This window comes from Ranitomeya imitator, chromosome 3 (genome assembly GCF_032444005.1).
Source record: "Ranitomeya imitator isolate aRanImi1 chromosome 3, aRanImi1.pri, whole genome shotgun sequence".
In the NCBI taxonomy this organism is placed as follows: domain Eukaryota; kingdom Metazoa; phylum Chordata; class Amphibia; order Anura; family Dendrobatidae; genus Ranitomeya; species Ranitomeya imitator.
In genome coordinates this window covers 702,231,962-702,243,981 of record NC_091284.1, presented here as the reverse complement: position 1 = coordinate 702,243,981, position 12,020 = coordinate 702,231,962, and positions in this window count along the sequence as shown.

The window sequence follows — 12,020 nt, the reverse complement described above, 5'->3', positions numbered from 1 at the left end:
CCACCAATGTTTAGTCTATGCGCTGACATCCTTCAATGCCTGGCACTGTCAATACCATTGTATTGACATTTTTCTTATGTTAGGCCTTCGAAGCCTGTCTGCCGTCACTCCTTCCACTAGGCCTCCACTGACCTGTCTACTGCTGCCCGGGTTCCCCTGGAACCAATTTTAAATTGCCTACAGCCAGCCCAATTTATTATGTTAGGGCTTCGAAGCCTGTCTGTGGTCCCTCCTTCCACTAGGCCTCCACTGACCTGTCTACTGCTGCCCGGGTTCCCCTGGAACCAATTTTAAATTGCCTACAGCCAGCCCAATTTATTATGTTAGGGCTTCGAAGCCTGTCTGCGGTCCCTCCATCCACTAGGCCTCCACTGACCTGTCTACTGCTGCCCGGGTTCCCCTGGAACCAATTTTAAATTGCCTACAGCCAGCCCAATTTATTATGTTAGGGCTTCGAAGCCTGTCTGCGGTGCCTCCTTCCACTAGGCCTCCACTGACCTGTCTACTGCTGCCCGGGTTCCCCTGGAACCAATTTTAAATTGCCTACAGCCAGCCCAATTTATTATGTTAGGGCTTCGAAGCCTGTCTGCGGTCCCTCCTTCCACTAGGCCTCCACTGACCTGTCTACTGCCGCCCGTGTTCCCCTGGAACCAATTGTAAATTGCCTAGAGCCAGGCCAATTTATTATGTTAGGGCTTCGAAGCCTGTCTGCGGTCCCTCCTTCCACTAGGCCTCCACTGACCTGTCTACTGCTGCCCGGGTTCCCCTGGAACCAATTTTAAATTGCCTACAGCCAGGCCAATTTATTATGCTAGGGCTTCGAAGCCTGTCTGCGGTCCCTCCTTCCACTAGGCCTCCACTGACCTGTCTACTGCTGCCCGGGTTCCCCTGGAACCAATTTTAAATTGCCTACAGCCAGCCCAATTTATTATGTTAGGGCTTCGAAGCCTGTCTGCGGTCCCTCCTTCCACTAGGCCTCCACTGATCAGTCTACTGCCGCCCGTGTTCCCCTGGAACCAATTGTAAATTGCCTACAGCCAGGCCAATTTATTATGTTAGGGCTTCGAAGCCTGTCTGCGGTCCCTCCTTCCACTAGGCCTCCACTGACCTGTCTACTGCTGCCCGGGTTCCCCTGGAACCAATTTTAAATTGCCTACAGCCAGCCCAATTTATTATGTTAGGGCTTCGAAGCCTGTCTGCGGTCCCTCCTTCCACTAGGCCTCCACTGACCTGTCTACTGCTGCCCGGGTTCCCCTGGAACCAATTTTAAATTGCCTACAGCCAGCCCAATTTATTATGTTAGGGCTTCGAAGCCTGTCTGTGGTCCCTCCTTCCACTAGGCCTCCACTGACCTGTCTACTGCTGCCCGGGTTCCCCTGGAACCAATTTTAAATTGCCTACAGCCAGCCCAATTTATTATGTTAGGGCTTCGAAGCCTGTCTGCGGTCCCTCCTTCCACTAGGCCTCCACTGACCTGTCTACTGCTGCCCGGGTTCCCCTGGAACCAATTTTAAATTGCCTACAGCCAGCCCAATTTATTATGTTAGGGCTTCGAAGCCTGTCTGCGGTCCCTCCTTCCACTAGGCCTCCACTGACCTGTCTACTGCTGCCCGTGTTCCCCTGGAACCAATTGTAAATTGCCTACATCCCAATTTTTGTTATGTTAGGCCTTCGAAGCCTGTCTGCGGCCCGTTTTTCCACTACTACTACACTGACCAGGCCACTGCTGCCCGTGTTCCCCTGGAACCAATTTTAAATTGCCTACAGCCAGCCCAATTTATTATGTTAGGGCTTCGAAGCCTGTCTGCGGTCCCTCCTTCCACTAGGCCTCCACTGACCTGTCTACTGCTGCCCGGGTTCCCCTGGAACCAATTTTAAATTGCCTACAGCCAGCCCAATTTATTATGTTAGGGCTTCGAAGCCTGTCTGCGGTCCCTCCTTCCACTAGGCCTCCACTGACCTGTCTACTGCCGCCCGTGTTCCCCTGGAACCAATTGTAAATTGCCTACAGCCAGGCCAATTTATTATGTTAGGGCTTCGAAGCCTGTCTGCGGTCCCTCCTTCCACTAGGCCTCCACTGACCTGTCTACTGCTGCCCGTGTTCCCCTGGAACCAATTTTAAATTGCCTACAGCCAGCCCAATTTATTATGTTAGGGCTTCGAAGCCTGTCTGCGGTCCCTCCTTCCACTAGGCCTCCACTGACCTGTCTACAGCTGCCCGGGTTCCCCTGGAACCAATTTTAAATTGCCTACAGCCAGCCCAATTTATTATGTTAGGGCTTCGAAGCCTGTCTGCGGTCCCTCCTTCCACTAGGCCTCCACTGACCTGTCTACTGCTGCCCGGGTTCCCCTGGAACCCATTTTAAATTGCCTACAGCCAGCGCAATTTATTATGTTAGGGCTTCGAAGCCTGTCTGCGGTCCATCCTTCCACTAGGCCTCCACTGACCTGTCTACTGCTGCCCGGGTTCCCCTGGAACCAATTTTAAATTGCCTACAGCCAGCCCAATTTATTGTGTTAGGGCTTTGAAGCCTGTCTGCGGTCCCTCCTTCCACTAGGCCTCCACTGACCTGTCTACTGCTGCCCGTGTACCCCTTGAACCAACATCAGAAAATATAAAAATAAGTATTTTGCTTATAAAAAAGAAAATACTGGAGAGATATCAAATGCAGACATTTTAACATTAAAAACAAACACATACAACAAAAATCTGGTACAGTACTAAAAATGGCCACCAGCTACAATAACTTTCTCCTGCAAGTAGTTAACTGAAAGTTTTTTTCAATTTAAAACACAGATATGGCATCCACCGAGTGTTGTCCTGTCACGTCTTGTTTATATTATTGCCAAGAAGATGCAAAACAATGAAAATAATAAAATCATTATTTACCAAAAAAATAGAGTAAGTCAAAACCACATTGCAAATAAACATTCATTACAAATAAAGAAGCAGGGCGCGTCCGAGGGTGAGTATATACCTAATAAGAATATAATCACCCTCGGACGCGCCCTGCTTCTTTCCGACAGCCTTCCTTCCTAAGAATCAGCCCTTCCGTGGTGTAGAGAGAGGGTGTGTTACACTCCAAGGTGTTCCCCAGGTTGCCTTTCCTGAGCTTCGATCTTCATGCTCTCGTTTAGTAGTTGTCGGAAAGTAGGCTGCATTAGGCCTACAAAATGGGTATCGGGTGGAGAGAGATGGTGTGTTACACTCCAAGGTGTTCTCCAGGTTTCCTCGCCATTGCTTCGATCTTCCGACTCTCGTTTAGTAGTTGTAGAAAACTACACTGCATTAGGCCTACAAAATGGGTATCGGGTGGAGAGAGATGGTGTGTTACACTCCAAGGTGTTCCCCAGGTTGCCTTGCCATTGCTTCGGTCTTCCGACTCTCGTTTAGTAGTTGTAGAAAACTACACTGCATTAGGCCTACAAAATGGGTATCGGGTGGAGAGAGATGGTGTGTTACACTCCAAAGTGTTCCCCAGGTTGCCTTGCCATTGCTTCGGTCTTCCGACTCTCGTTTAGTAGTTGTAGAAAACTACACAGCATTAGGCCTACAAAATGGGTATGGGGTGGAGAGAGATGGTGTGTTACACTCCAAGGTGTTCTCCAGGTTTCCTCGCCATTGCTTCGATCTTCCGACTCTCGTTTAGTAGTTGTAGAAAACTACACTGCATTAGGCCTACAAAATGGGTATCGGGTGGAGAGAGATGGTGTGTTACACTCCAAGGTGTTCCCCAGGTTGCCTTGCCATTGCTTCGGTCTTCCGACTCTCGTTTAGTAGTTGTAGAAAACTACACTGCATTAGGCCTACAAAATGGGTATCGGGTGGAGAGAGATGGTGTGTTACACTCCAAGGTGTTCCCCAGGTTGCCTTGCCATTGCTTCGGTCTTCCGACTCTCGTTTAGTAGTTGTAGAAAACTACACTGCATTAGGCCTACAAAATGGGTATCGGGTGGAGAGAGATGGTGTGTTACACTCCAAGGTGTTCCCCAGGTTGCCTTGCCATTGCTTCGGTCTTCCGACTCTCGTTTAGTAGTTGTAGAAAACTACACTGCATTAGGCCTACAAAATGGGTATCGGGTGGAGAGAGATGGTGTGTTACACTCCAAGGTGTTCCCCAGGTTGCCTTGCCATTGCTTCGGTCTTCCGACTCTCGTTTAGTAGTTGTAGAAAACTACACAGCATTAGGCCTACAAAATGGGTATGGGGTGGAGAGAGATGGTGTGTTACACTCCAAGGTGTTCTCCAGGTTTCCTCGCCATTACTTCGATCTTCCGACTCTCGTTTAGTAGTTGTAGAAAACTACACTGCATTAGGCCTACAAAATGGGTATGGGGTGGAGAGAGATGGTGTGTTACACTCCAAGGTGTTCTCCAGGTTTCCTCGCCATTGCTTCGATCTTCCGACTCTCGTTTAGTAGTTGTAGAAAACTACACTGCATTAGGCCTACAAAATGGGTATCGGGTGGAGAGAGATGGTGTGTTACACTCCAAGGTGTTCCCCAGGTTGCCTTGCCATTGCTTCGGTCTTCCGACTCTCGTTTAGTAGTTGTAGAAAACTACACTGCATTAGGCCTACAAAATGGGTATCGGGTGGAGAGAGATGGTGTGTTACACTCCAAGGTGTTCCCCAGGTTGCCTTGCCATTGCTTCGGTCTTCCGACTCTCGTTTAGTAGTTGTAGAAAACTACACAGCATTAGGCCTACAAAATGGGTATGGGGTGGAGAGAGATGGTGTGTTACACTCCAAGGTGTTCTCCAGGTTTCCTCGCCATTGCTTCGATCTTCCGACTCTCGTTTAGTAGTTGTAGAAAACTACACTGCATTAGGCCTACAAAATGGGTATCGGGTGGAGAGAGATGGTGTGTTACACTCCAAGGTGTTCCCCAGGTTGCCTTGCCATTGCTTCGGTCTTCCGACTCTCGTTTAGTAGTTGTAGAAAACTACACTGCATTAGGCCTACAAAATGGGTATCGGGTGGAGAGAGATGGTGTGTTACACTCCAAGGTGTTCCCCAGGTTGCCTTGCCATTGCTTCGGTCTTCCGACTCTCGTTTAGTAGTTGTAGAAAACTACACTGCATTAGGCCTACAAAATGGGTATCGGGTGGAGAGAGATGGTGTGTTACACTCCAAGGTGTTCCCCAGGTTGCCTTGCCATTGCTTCGGTCTTCCGACTCTCGTTTAGTAGTTGTAGAAAACTACACTGCATTAGGCCTACAAAATGGGTATCGGGTGGAGAGAGATGGTGTGTTACACTCCAAGGTGTTCCCCAGGTTGCCTTGCCATTGCTTCGGTCTTCCAACTCTCGTTTAGAAGTTGTAGAAAACTACACAGCATTAGGCCTACAAAATGGGTATGGGGTGGAGAGAGATGGTGTGTTACACTCCAAGGTGTTCTCCAGGTTTCCTCGCCATTGCTTCGATCTTCCGACTCTCGTTTAGTAGTTGTAGAAAACTACACTGCATTAGGCCTACAAAATGGGTATCTGGTGGAGAGAGATGGTGTGTTACACTCCAAGGTGTTCCCCAGGTTGCCTTGCCATTGCTTCGGTCTTCCGACTCTCGTTTAGTAGTTGTAGAAAACTACACTGCATTAGGCCTACAAAATGGGTATCGGGTGGAGAGAGATGGTGTGTTACACTCCAAGGTGTCCCCCAGGTTGCCTTGCCATTGCTTCGGTCTTCCGACTCTCGTTTAGTAGTTGTAGAAAACTACACAGCATTAGGCCTACAAAATGGGTATGGGGTGGAGAGAGATGGTGTGTTACACTCCAAGGTGTTCTCCAGGTTTCCTCGCCATTGCTTCGATCTTCCGACTCTCGTTTAGTAGTTGTAGAAAACTACACTGCATTAGGCCTACAAAATGGGTATCGGGTGGAGAGAGATGGTGTGTTACACTCCAAGGTGTTCCCCAGGTTGCCTTGCCATTGCTTCGGTCTTCCGACTCTCGTTTAGTAGTTGTAGAAAACTACACTGCATTAGGCCTACAAAATGGGTATCGGGTGGAGAGAGATGGTGTGTTACACTCCAAGGTGTTCCCCAGGTTGCCTTGCCATTGCTTCGGTCTTCCGATTCTCGTTTAGTAGTTGTAGAAAACTACACAGCATTAGGCCTACAAAATGGGTATGGGGTGGAGAGAGATGGTGTGTTACACTCCAAGGTGTTCTCCAGGTTTCCTCGCCATTGCTTCGATCTTCCGACTCTCGTTTAGTAGTTGTAGAAAACTACACTGCATTAGGCCTACAAAATGGGTATCGGGTGGAGAGAGATGGTGTGTTACACTCCAAGGTGTTCCCCAGGTTGCCTTGCCATTGCTTCGGTCTTCCGACTCTCGTTTAGTAGTTGTAGAAAACTACACTGCATTAGGCCTACAAAATGGGTATCGGGTGGAGAGAGATGGTGTGTTACACTCCAAGGTGTTCCCCAGGTTGCCTTGCCATTGCTTCGGTCTTCCGACTCTCGTTTAGTAGTTGTAGAAAACTACACAGCATTAATCCTACAAAATGGGTATGGGGTGGAGAGAGATGGTGTGTTACACTCCAAGGTGTTCTCCAGGTTTCCTCGCCATTGCTTCGATCTTCCGACTCTCGTTTAGTAGTTGTAGAAAACTACACTGCATTAGGCCTACAAAATGGGTATCGGGTGGAGAGAGATGGTGTGTTACACTCCAAGGTGTTCCCCAGGTTGCCTTGCCATTGCTTCAGTCTTCCGACTCTCGTTTAGTAGTTGTAGAAAACTACACTGCATTAGGCCTACAAAATGGGTATCGGGTGGAGAGAGATGGTGTGTTACACTCCAAGGTGTTCCCCAGGTTGCCTTGCCATTGCTTCGGTCTTCCGACTCTCGTTTAGTAGTTGTAGAAAACTACACAGCATTAGGCCTACAAAATGGGTATGGGGTGGAGAGAGATGGTGTGTTACACTCCAAGGTGTTCTCCAGGTATCCTCGCCATTGCTTCGATCTTCCGACTCTCGTTTAGTAGTTGTAGAAAACTACACTGCATTAGGCCTACAAAATGGGTATCGGGTGGAGAGAGATGGTGTGTTACACTCCAAGGTGTTCCCCAGGTTGCCTTGCCATTGCTTCGGTCTTCCGACTCTCGTTTAGTAGTTGTAGAAAACTACACTGCATTAGGCCTACAAAATGGGTATCGGGTGGAGAGAGATGGTGTGTTACACTCCAAGGTGTTCCCCAGGTTGCCTTGCCATTGCTTCGGTCTTCCGACTCTCGTTTAGTAGTTGTAGAAAACTACACAGCATTAGGCCTACAAAATGGGTATGGGGTGGAGAGAGATGGTGTGTTACACTCCAAGGTGTTCTCCAGGTTTCCTCGCCATTGCTTCGATCTTCCGACTCTCGTTTAGTAGTTGTAGAAAACTACACTGCATTAGGCCTACAAAATGGGTATCGGGTGGAGAGAGATGGTGTGTTACACTCCAAGGTGTTCCCCAGGTTGCCTTGCCATTGCTTCGGTCTTCCGACTCTCGTTTAGTAGTTGTAGAAAACTACACTGCATTAGGCCTACAAAATGGGTATCGGGTGGAGAGAGATGGTGTGTTACACTCCAAGGTGTTCCCCAGGTTGCCTTGCCATTGCTTCGGTCTTCCGACTCTCGTTTAGTAGTTGTAGAAAACTACACAGCATTAGGCCTACAAAATGGGTATGGGGTGGAGAGAGATGGTGTGTTACACTCCAAGGTGTTCTCCAGGTTTCCTCGCCATTGCTTCGATCTTCCGACTCTCGTTTAGTAGTTGTAGAAATCTACACTGCATTAGGCCTACAAAATGGGTATCGGGTGGAGAGAGATGGTGTGTTACACTCCAAGGTGTTCCCCAGGTTGCCTTGCCATTGCTTCGGTCTTCCGACTCTCGTTTAGTAGTTGTAGAAAACTACACTGCATTAGGCCTACAAAATGGGTATCGGGTGGAGAGAGATGGTGTGTTACACTCCAAGGTGTTCCCCAGGTTGCCTTGCCATTGCTTCGGTCTTCCGACTCTCGTTTAGTAGTTGTAGAAAACTACACTGCATTAGGCCTACAAAATGGGTATCGGGTGGAGAGAGATGGTGTGTTACACTCCAAGGTGTTCCCCAGGTTGCCTTGCCATTGCTTCGGTCTTCCGACTCTCGTTTAGTAGTTGTAGAAAACTACACAGCATTAGGCCTACAAAATGGGTATGGGGTGGAGAGAGATGGTGTGTTACACTCCAAGGTGTTCTCCAGGTTTCCTCGCCATTGCTTCGATCTTCCGACTCTCGTTTAGTAGTTGTAGAAAACTACACTGCATTAGGCCTACAAAATGGGTATCGGGTGGAGAGAGATGGTGTGTTACACTCCAAGGTGTTCCCCAGGTTGCCTTGCCATTGCTTCGGTCTTCCGACTCTCGTTTAGTAGTTGTAGAAAACTACACTGCATTAGGCCTACAAAATGGGTATCGGGTGGAGAGAGATGGTGTGTTACACTCCAAGGTGTTCCCCAGGTTGCCTTGCCATTGCTTCGGTCTTCCGACTCTCGTTTAGTAGTTGTAGAAAACTACACAGCATTAATCCTACAAAATGGGTATGGGGTGGAGAGAGATGGTGTGTTACACTCCAAGGTGTTCTCCAGGTTTCCTCGCCATTGCTTCGATCTTCCGACTCTCGTTTAGTAGTTGTAGAAAACTACACTGCATTAGGCCTACAAAATGGGTATCGGGTGGAGAGAGATGGTGTGTTACACTCCAAGGTGTTCCCCAGGTTGCCTTGCCATTGCTTCGGTCTTCCGACTCTCGTTTAGTAGTTGTAGAAAACTACACTGCATTAGGCCTACAAAATGGGTATCGGGTGGAGAGAGATGGTGTGTTACACTCCAAGGTGTTCCCCAGGTTGCCTTGCCATTGCTTCGGTCTTCCGACTCTCGTTTAGTAGTTGTCGAAAACTACACAGCATTAGGCCTACAAAATGGGTATGGGGTGGAGAGAGATGGTGTGTTACACTCCAAGGTGTTCTCCAGGTTTCCTCGCCATTGCTTCGATCTTCCGACTCTCGTTTAGTAGTTGTAGAAAACTACACTGCATTAGGCCTACAAAATGGGTATCGGGTGGAGAGAGATGGTGTGTTACACTCCAAGGTGTTCCCCAGGTTGCCTTGCCATTGCTTCGGTCTTCCGACTCTCGTTTAGTAGTTGTAGAAAACTACACAGCATTAGGCCTACAAAATGGGTATCGGGTGGAGAGAGATGGTGTGTTACACTCCAAGGTGTTCTCCAGGTTTCCTCGCCATTGCTTCGATCTTCCGACTCTCGTTTAGTAGTTGTAGAAAACTACACTGCATTAGGCCTACAAAATGGGTATCGGGTGGAGAGAGATGGTGTGTTACACTCCAAGGTGTTCCCCAGGTTGCCTTGCCATTGCTTCGGTCTTCCGACTCTCGTTTAGTAGTTGTAGAAAACTACACTGCATTAGGCCTACAAAATGGGTATCGGGTGGAGAGAGATGGTGTGTTACACTCCAAGGTGTTCCCCAGGTTGCCTTGCCATTGCTTCGGTCTTCCGACTCTCGTTTAGTAGTTGTAGAAAACTACACAGCATTAGGCCTACAAAATGGGTATGGGGTGGAGAGAGATGGTGTGTTACACTCCAAGGTGTTCTCCAGGTTTCCTCGCCATTGCTTCGATCTTCCGACTCTCGTTTAGTAGTTGTAGAAAACTACACTGCATTAGGCCTACAAAATGGGTATCGGGTGGAGAGAGATGGTGTGTTACACTCCAAGGTGTTCCCCAGGTTGCCTTGCCATTGCTTCGGTCTTCCGACTCTCGTTTAGTAGTTGTAGAAAACTACACTGCATTAGGCCTACAAAATGGGTATCGGGTGGAGAGAGATGGTGTGTTACACTCCAAGGTGTTCCCCAGGTTGCCTTGCCATTGCTTCGGTCTTCCGACTCGTTTAGTAGTTGTAGAAAACTACACTGCATTAGGCCTACAAAATGGGTATCGGGTGGAGAGAGATGGTGTGTTACACTCCAAGGTGTTCCCCAGGTTGCCTTGCCATTGCTTCGGTCTTCCGACTCTCGTTTAGTAGTTGTAGAAAACTACACAGCATTAGGCCTACAAAATGGGTATGGGGTGGAGAGAGATGGTGTGTTACACTCCAAGGTGTTCTCCAGGTTTCCTCGCCATTGCTTCGATCTTCCGACTCTCGTTTAGTAGTTGTAGAAAACTACACTGCATTAGGCCTACAAAATGGGTATCGGGTGGAGAGAGATGGTGTGTTACACTCCAAGGTGTTCCCCAGGTTGCCTTGCCATTGCTTCGGTCTTCCGACTCTCGTTTAGTAGTTGTAGAAAACTACACTGCATTAGGCCTACAAAATGGGTATCGGGTGGAGAGAGATGGTGTGTTACACTCCAAGGTGTTCCCCAGGTTGCCTTGCCATTGCTTCGGTCTTCCGACTCTCGTTTAGTAGTTGTAGAAAACTACACAGCATTAGGCCTACAAAATGGGTATGGGGTGGAGAGAGATGGTGTGTTACACTCCAAGGTGTTCTCCAGGTTTCCTCGCCATTGCTTCGATCTTCCGACTCTCGTTTAGTAGTTGTAGAAAACTACACTGCATTAGGCCTACAAAATGGGTATCGGGTGGAGAGAGATGGTGTGTTACACTCCAAGGTGTTCCCCATGTTGCCTTGCCATTGCTTCGGTCTTCCGACTCTCGTTTAGTAGTTGTAGAAAACTACACTGCATTAGGCCTACAAAATGGGTATCGGGTGGAGAGAGATGGTGTGTTACACTCCAAGGTGTTCCCCAGGTTGCCTTGCCATTGCTTCGGTCTTCCGACTCTCGTTTAGTAGTTGTAGAAAACTACACAGCATTAGGCCTACAAAATGGGTATGGGGTGGAGAGAGATGGTGTGTTACACTCCAAGGTGTTCTCCAGGTTTCCTCGCCATTGCTTCGATCTTCCGACTCTCGTTTAGTAGTTGTAGAAAACTACACTGCATTAGGCCTACAAAATGGGTATCGGGTGGAGAGAGATGGTGTGTTACACTCCAAGGTGTTCTCCAGGTTGCCTTGCCATTGCTTCGGTCTTCCGACTCTCGTTTAGTAGTTGTAGAAAACTACACTGAATTAGGCCTACAAAATGGGTATCGGGTGGAGAGAGATGGTGTGTTACACTCCAAGGTGTTCCCCAGGTTGCCTTGCCATTGCTTCGGTCTTCCGACTCTCGTTTAGTAGTTGTAGAAAACTACACAGCATTAGGCCTACAAAATGGGTATGGGGTGGAGAGAGATGGTGTGTTACACTCCAAGGTGTTCTCCAGGTTTCCTCGCCATTGCTTCGATCTTCCGACTCTCGTTTAGTAGTTGTAGAAAACTACACTGCATTAGGCCTACAAAATGGGTATCGGGTGGAGAGAGATGGTGTGTTACACTCCAAGGTGTTCCCCAGGTTGCCTTGCCATTGCTTCGGTCTTCCGACTCTCGTTTAGTAGTTGTAGAAAACTACACAGCATTAGGCCTACAAAATGGGTATCGGGTGGAGAGAGATGGTGTGTTACACTCCAAGGTGTTCCCCAGGTTGCCTTGCCATTGCTTCGGTCTTCCGACTCTCGTTTAGTAGTTGTAGAAAACTACACAGCATTAGGCCTACAAAATGGGTATGGGGTGGAGAGAGATGGTGTGTTACACTGCAAGGTGTTCTCCAGGTTTCTTCGCCATTGCTTCGATCTTCCGACTCTCGTTTAGTAGTTGTAGAAAACTACACTGCATTAGGCCTACAAAATGGGTATCGGGTGGAGAGAGATGGTGTGTTACACTCCAAGGTGTTCCCCAGGTTGCCTTGCCATTGCTTCGGTCTTCCGACTCTCGTTTAGTAGTTGTAGAAAACTACACTGCATTAGGCCTACAAAATGGGTATCGGGTGGAGAGAGATGGTGTGTTACACTCCAAGGTGTTCCCCAGGTTGCCTTGCCATTGCTTCGGTCTTCCGACTCTCGTTTAGTAGTTGTAGAAAACTACACAGCATTAGGCCTACAAAATGGGTATGGGGTGGA